This window comes from Tursiops truncatus, chromosome 4 (assembly GCF_011762595.2).
Source record: "Tursiops truncatus isolate mTurTru1 chromosome 4, mTurTru1.mat.Y, whole genome shotgun sequence".
In the NCBI taxonomy this organism is placed as follows: domain Eukaryota; kingdom Metazoa; phylum Chordata; class Mammalia; order Artiodactyla; family Delphinidae; genus Tursiops; species Tursiops truncatus.
The window spans coordinates 29065653-29074026 of record NC_047037.1 but is presented as its reverse complement, the minus strand read 5'-3'; positions in this window follow the sequence as shown (position 1 = coordinate 29074026).

Here is an 8374-nt window from a genome sequence, read left to right as displayed (position 1 = left end):
ATAAAAGGAATCCAAATTGGAAAAGAAGAAGTAAAGCTGTCACTGTTTGCAGATGACATGATCCTATACATAGAGAACCCTAAAGATGCTACCAGAAAACTACTAGAGCTAATCAATGAATTTGGTAAAGTGGCAGGATACAAAATTAATGCACAGAAATCTCTGGCATTCCTATACACTAATGATGAAAAATCTGAAAGTGAAATCAAGAAACCACTCCCATTTACCATTGCAACAAAAAGAATAAAATATCTAGGAATAAACCTACCTAAGGAGACAAAAGACCTGTATGCAGAAAATTATAAGACACTGATGAAAGAAATTAAAGATGATATAAATAGATGGAGAGATATACCATGTTCTTGGATTGGAAGAATCAACATTGTGAAAATGACTCTACTACCCAAAGCAATCTATAGATTCAATGCAATCCCTATCAAACTACCACTGGCATTTTTCACAGAACTAGAACAAAAAATTTCACAATTTGTATGGAAACACAAAAGACCCCGAATAGCCAAAGCAATCTTGAGAACGAAAGAAGGAACTGGAGGAATCAGGCTCCCTGACTTCAGACTATACTACAAAGCTACAGTCATCAAGATGGTATGGTACTGGCACAAAAACAGAAAGATAGATCAATGGAACAGGATAGAAAGCCCAGAGATAAACCCATGCACATATGGACACCTTATCTTTGATAAAGGTGGCAGTAATGTACAATGGAGAAAGGACAGCCTCTTCAATAAGTGGTGCTGGGAAAACTGGACAGGTACATGTAAAAGTATGAGATTAGATCACTCCCTAACACCATACACAAAAATAAGCTCAAAATGGATTAAAGACCTAAATGTAAGGCCAGAAACTATCAAACTCTTAGAGGAAAACATAGGCAGAACACTCTATGACATAAATCAAAGCAAGATCCTTTCTGACCCACCTCCTAGAGTAATGGAAATAAAAACAAAAATAAACAAATGGGACCTAATGAAACTTCAAAGCTTTTGCACAGCAAAGGAAACCATAAACAAAACCAAAAGACAACCCTCAGAATGGGAGAAAATATTTGCAAATGAAGCAACCGACAAAGGATTAATCTCCAAAATTTACAAGCAGCTCATGCAGCTCAATAACAAGAAAACAAACAACCCAATCCAAAAATGGGCAGAAGACCTAAACAGACATTTCTCCAAAGAAGATATACAGACTGCCAACAAACACATGAAAGAATGCTCAACATCATTAATCATTAGAGAAATGCAAATCAAAACTACAATGAGATATCATCTCACACCAGTCAGAATGGCCATCATCAAAAATTCTAGAAACAATAAATGCTGGAGAGGGTGTGGAGAAAAGGGAACACTCTTGCACTGCTGGTGGGAATGTGAATTGGTTCAGCCACTATGGAGAACAGTATGGAGGTTCCTTAAAAAACTACAAATAGAACTACCATATGACCCAGCAATCCCACTACTGGGCATATACCCTGAGAAAACCAAAATTCAAAAAGAGTCATGTACCAAAATGTTCATTGCAGCTCTATTTACAATAGCCCGGAGATGGAAACAACCTAAGTGCCCATCATCAGATGAATGGATAAAGAAGATGTGGCACATATATACAATGGAATATTACTCAGCCATAAAAAGAAACGAAATTGAGCTATTTGTAATGAGGTGGATAGACCTAGAGTCTGTCATACAGAGTGAAGTAAGTCAGAAAGAAAAAGACAAATACCGTATGCTAACACATATATATGGAATTTAAGAAAAAAATGTCATGAAGAACCTAGGGGTAAAGCAGGAATAAAGAAGCAGACCTCTTAGAGAACGGACTTGAGGTTATGGGGAGGGAGAAGGGTGAGCTGTGACAGGGCGAGAGAGAGTCATGGGCATATACACAGTAACAAACGCAGTAAGGTAGACAGCTAGTGGGAAGCAGCCGCATGGCACAGGGATATTGGCTCGGTGCTTTGTGACAGCCTGGAGGGGTGGGATGGGGAGGGTGGGAGGGAGGGAGACGCAACAGGGAAGACATATGGGAACATATGTTTATGTATGACTGATTCACTTTGTTATAAAGCAGAAACTAACACACCATTGTAAAGCAATTATACCCCAATAAAGATGTTAAAAAAAAAAAAAAAGTTAATTAAAAAAAAAAAAAAAATCCATATGCAATTAGTCACTCCAACTAGGACTCAAAAATATAGCCAGGTCTAGAAAGCTGATGAATGCTGGGCAGTATATTGATTATTCTTGCTTACTGGCTTTAGAATTGAATCTTGAAACTCAAATGGGGTGGAGGACTTGAGTCGTTTATACCCACCACAGTCAAGGGAGTATAATCTTTTTACTCCCACAAGCCAAACCAAATGGAAATGAGTCACCGTGTGGCTGAGTCCTGTCCTTGGAACACCCACATTAGGCTGAAACTCAGGGTTCAGCGGTCATTTCTCTGAGTCATAGCTAACTCAGGAGCATAAGCTTATGACAAGGACATGCTGAGTTTCTCCTGCAGAATCTGGGGTAGACATTTTACCTGGAAAGAGCAGACTGGCTCTTTCGGGAAATTTGAGTTTGTTTTTTCAGAGGCTACACTCAGTGCCAGAGATCTCTGCACGTAGTGGTATTCAGCCTGTTATTCTTCAAAATATTCCTTATTTCTCTGGGGGAGAGAGGTCCAGTTTTGGTAAAATGGTGTAAGTAAAGCCACACAATGTTAGAGTTAGGACATGAACTTCTTCCTATGTTAGCGTATATACTGAGATTGCTTTGCCTCTGATTCCAAGATTTTTTTTGATTTTGTTTGTTTGTTTTACATCTTTATTGGGGTATAATTGCTTTACAATGGTGTGTTAGTTTCTGCTTTATAACAAAGTGAATCAGTTATACATATACATATGTTCCCATATCTCTTCCCTCTTGTGTCTCCCTCCCTCCCACCCTCCCTATCCCACCCCTCTAGCTGGTCACAAAGCACCGAGCTGATCTCCCTGTGCTATGCAGCTGCTTCCCGCTAGCTATCTATTTTACGTTTGGTAGTGTACATATGTTCATGCCACTCTCTCACTTTGTCACAGCTTACCCTTCCCCCTCCCCATATCCTCACGTCCATTCTCTAGTAGGTCTGTGTCTTTATTCCTGTCTTACCCCTAGGTTCTTCACGACATTTTTTTTTCCTTAAATTCCATACATATGTGTTAGCATACGGTATTTGTCTTTCTCTTTCTGACTTACTTCACTCTGTATGACAGACTCTAGGTTCATTCCAAGATTTGATGATAAAAAATATTCCTACAAGTTTTTTAAAGAATCCTTGACCACTGACCACCGGGACAGAAGGTTAGATATAAGGAGTGTTCTCTTGGTCACAGACCTTAAGGTGTACATCTGGCAGCCAGAGGGTCAGAGCTACACGGAGCCAGTCTTGAAGTCACTGAGAATGTTTTGAGTCAGAATCCTCTCTTCCCAATTCAAGACTCACAATCGCCCCGTTACCGAGAGTTTGAAAGTGTTCTGATTTATGTCCTCCCCATGACTGAGCACATCACCGAGATAGTGTCCTTGCTTCTTCTGCTTGTCATGTAACTGAGATTTCCCCTAGGGGCTCCCCTGTCCCTGAAGACCTAAATGAGGTTGTTTTGAGCTCTCATGTCACACCTTGAGAAAGTCTACTGCCCACTCCAAGATTTCTCAGAATTCCCAGCAATTTTACCTTTTCACGAGCCCTTCTCATTCCAGCTCCCTGCCCCTGTGGAAGTCTTGTTCTCTGCTCTGCACTTCCAGAGCTGTTCTTCTATCTCCACTCAGATATCATCCCAAATATGGAACTCAGCCCTTTTATTAAAAAGAGACTTTATGTTTAAGAGCAGTTTTAGGCTCACAGCAATATGGAGAGAGTTCCCATATAAGCCCTCCCCCCACACAGGCACAGCCTTCCCAACGACCTACATTCAACCCCAGAATGGTACCACTGTTACAATCAATGAACCTACACTGACACATCGTTTTCACCCTAAGTCCATAGTTTACATTAGGGTACGCTCTTGATGTTGTACGTTCTATGGGTTTTGATAAATGTATAAAGACAGATACCCACCCCCCATTATAGTATCATACAGAATAGCTTCACTGCCCTAAAAATCTTCCGTGTTCCTCCTATACATCCCTCCTGAGCCCCGAGACCTTGGTAACCACTAATCTTTCTTACTGCCTCCATAGTTTTGCCGTTTCTAGAATGTCATATAGTTGGAATCATACAGTATGTAGCCTTCTCAGGTTGGCTTCTTTCACTTAGTAATGTGCATGTAAGGTTTCCTCATGTCTTTTCATGCCTTTATAGCCCATTTCTTTTTAGCACTAGCTAATATTCCATTGTCTGAGTGTGCCACAGTTTATTTATCCATTCACCTACTGAAGGACATCTTAGTTACCTACAAGTTTTGTCAATTATGAATAAAGTTTTTATAAATATCTGTGTGCAGGTTTTTGTGTGGACATAAGTTTTCACCTCACGTGGGTAAATACCAAGGAGTGTGATTTGCTGGATCATATGGTAAGAGTATGTTTAGTTTTGTAAGAAACTGCGGAACTGTCTTCCAAATTGGCTGTACCATTTTGCATTATCACCAGCAATAAATGAGAGTTCCTGTTGCTCCACATCCTTGTTAGAATTTGGTGTTAGTGTTTTGGATTTTAGCCATTCTAACAGGTAGGTAGTAGTATCTTGTTGTCATTTTAATTTGTAATTCCCTAATGACATATGATGTTGAGCATCTTTTCAGATGCTTATTTGTCATCTGTATATTTTCTTTGATGAGGAACTCTTCAGATCTCTTGCCCATTTTTTAATCAGGTTGTTCATTTTCTTCTTGTTGACTTTCAAAAGTTCTTTGTATATTTGGGGTGAGTCTGATTCAAAAATTTTTGGGATAAAAATAATTTGCAGATATTTTTCTTTCATAAATATGTTCCTTTTGCAAATATTTTCTCTCCATTTGTGGCCTATCTTCTCATTGTCTTGAGGTTGATAGTTATTTTTATTCTCAATTTTTAAAGATATAGTTCTTTCACCTCCTGGTTTCTATTGGTGCAATTGATATAATGGCTATAATTCTCTTCTTTCAGATTTTTAAAAGGTTTCTCTCTTTATCTTTGGTATTTTTGCAATAGTATAATACATGCAGCTATTGTTTTATTTTTATTCACCTTTCATGGAACTACTGTACAACCTTAACATGGAAGTAATGCTCTTCACCAGCTATAGAAAATTCTTAGGCAGTAGCTTAGCACATATTGTCTTTCTCTCATTCTCTTTATTCTCTTCTTTCAGTACTCATACATTGGATGAATGTTGGAACTTCTCATTCTATCCTCCATGCCTCTTACTGCTATTTCCTGTTTTCTATCTCTTTATTTGTGTCTAATTTTGCATACTTTCCTCAGTTCTATCTTTTAGTTTATGAATGTTAACTTTAGGTGTATTTAATCTGCTAATTACCTGTTGTTAGTTATCGCTGCCATAACAAATTTTCAGAAACTTTGCAGCTTCAAACAACATCCATTTATTATCTCACAATTTCGTAGGTCACAAGTCTAGCATGGTGTGGTTTGATACTCTGCTTATGGTCTCACCAGGCTTAAATCAAGGTACCAGCCATGGCTGTGGTTCTTCTATGGGGCTTGAGGTCCTCTTCCAAGATCACTGTTGGTTGGAGGAATTCAGTTCTTTGCAGCTGTAGAACTGAGGTCCCTGTTTCCTTGATTTATGACTCCTTTCATCTTCAAATCAACACTGGTGCATTGAATCCTTCTCGTTCTCCTAATCTCTGACTTCCTTTCCGCTGTATTTCTCTCACTATCTGTCCTGCTTTCCTCTTTTGCTTCTTAGGGCTCATAGGAATACATCGTGCTTCCTATCCTATAATCTAGGATAATCTCTCTATTTTAAGGTCCCCTGATGAGTAAATTGACATCTGTAAAACTCTTTTTGCCATATGACATAATATAACCATGGTGTAACCTAAAAGGCAGAAATCATCGGGCCAAAAACTGCACCTGTTACACTATCCACTGAGTTTTTTGTTTCACTGACTACATTTTTAATTTCTAGGAATTCTAGGTGGGTGGATAGTGGTTAAATCTTCCTGTTCTTTTTCTCATGGCGTCTTTTAGTTACTTGTGATTTTTGTTCCTTCTTTTATGTCTTTAACCAATATTATCTGATTTTCTTAGGGGGTCCATTGTAACCGTTTGTTAAGTCTTGTGATCTTCGTTGTAATCGAGTGATGTGCTGGAGTCAGCTTGCGGGAGCTGATTCATGCATCTCTTCCCAACCTTACATTCAGTAGCCTCACGATGGTAGCTTGAAGTCAGCCATAATGGGAGTAGTTACGCCATGCAAATTGGCAAATGCTATAAAGTCAGCGATTTTTTTAAAGAGTTTGGTTTACCACTGTTCATAATAGACTTAGAATTTTTGAGTTCAAGTTTGACAGCCTTAAATGTAGAAGTCTATTCAGTCTTCACTGAGGGCTGTGCAGTTGCCTCTGCAAGTCGTTCCTGAAGTTTTTTCAGTCTGGAATCACCTTGTAATGCTATTTTCTTAGTGTGGGAGTTCCAGGACCATGATGTGGGATGTGTCCATTCAAACCCAGTCACATATGAAACAAAGTCTCATGGTCATATATTCTCAGAGGACTTTTTCTTTTTTTTTTTCCATATGGAGACCAAGTCAGACTAAGCCTAACAAGCTTCTTTGTTTTCTCCCTGGGCCAGGGAGCTGAATTTTCTAGTCCATCCCTTCACTGTATAAATTGTTGAATCGATTATTGAAAGAATCTTGTCCAGTGGTTTTCAAACTATGTCCCCAGATGCCCTGAGGGATTCTAATAAATGACCCAAGCAGCTGCTTCAGGGAGCAAGAGAAAAGTGGGCAGATTCTTCCCTCCTGCTTCAAAACCAGGGTAGCACACCCCTCTCCTCTCCTTGCACTGCCACACAAGCATACACACACACACACACACACACACACACACACACACACACACACATTTTACCTACACGACATATTAGTCTTCCTGAAAATATCACAGACAACGAAAGGGGTTCCTCTTTTTTTAAATTATGAGATTTCTGAGATATTCCAAACCTTTTACATTATTTTTTCCTGGTACACAACATAGTGATCCAATATTTCTATACATTACAAATACGTTAATAATTTGGGGAAACTGAGGCACAGAGGTATTAGCCAACCATGTATAATATAGTTCTGTGAGTTGGTGAAAGAGTTGAGACTTGAATCCAGGGTCAAATTAGGTAGAAATGATATTTGGACCAAAAAATTGTAAAACCTCTCTATAACTAGAGATACTTTGTGTGAGAGGCTGGGGTTTAGTTTCTGATCAATGTGAAGAAACACAATGCAAAAGTGATCCGTCAATTACTAAAGCTTTTAATTCTACTACTATCAGTTTGCCCTAGTAATATTTGCTATTGTTTCTGAGTTCAGAGCTCCACATGTAATACCTAGCATTTCACATGCATTATCACATTGAAGCTACAAAACAATCCAGGGAGATAATCACTCTTATTATCTCATTTTACAGATGAAGACAACGAGACTCAGAGAGGTTAAGCGATTTAGCTGTTGTCTCACACAGCTAGTGCCATGAGGGTGAACCCAGGCTGCTGACTCCAGAGCCCAGGACCGTCCTGCTTCTTCCCTCTGCCATCTTCCCTCCCCCATGGTCTCTGGGCTGAAGGTGGAGTCAGTGCCACAGAAGCTGCAAACAGCTTGACCACAGTCACTACTCAGTTCCATCACATAACTAGTCAATTATTTGCAGATTCATATTTGACAGTTCACCTATTCACTAGAATGTACTTTAATCAGTGCTCAAGGTGCTTCCTCAGTGGTCACCCGACATGTGCGTATGCAGACAGCAAGATATATTGGGCGGTGGGAGGTACATGTTCCCAGGTGAGGCGAAACAACCAAGGTTTTGCCTTCTTGTTTCAGCTCATCCTGTAAACAAATGCCTCTCTCGCAGTATTTTAGTGCCATGTTTTTCACGTCTTTGTGCTTTTATTTGGTGATTTCTCTATTTAAAATGGCCCCGGGCTTCCCTGGTGGCACAGTGGTTGAGAATCTGCCTGCTAATGCAGGGGACACGGGTTCGAGCCCTGGTCTGGGAGGATCCCACATGCCGCGGAGCAACTAGGCCCGTGAGCCACAACTGCTGAGCCTGCGCGTCTGGAGCCTGTGCTCCGCAGCAGGAGAGGCCGCGATAGTGAGAGGCCCGCGCACCGCAATGAGGAGTGGCCCCCGCTTGCCACAAGTAGAGAAAGACTTCACATAGAAACGA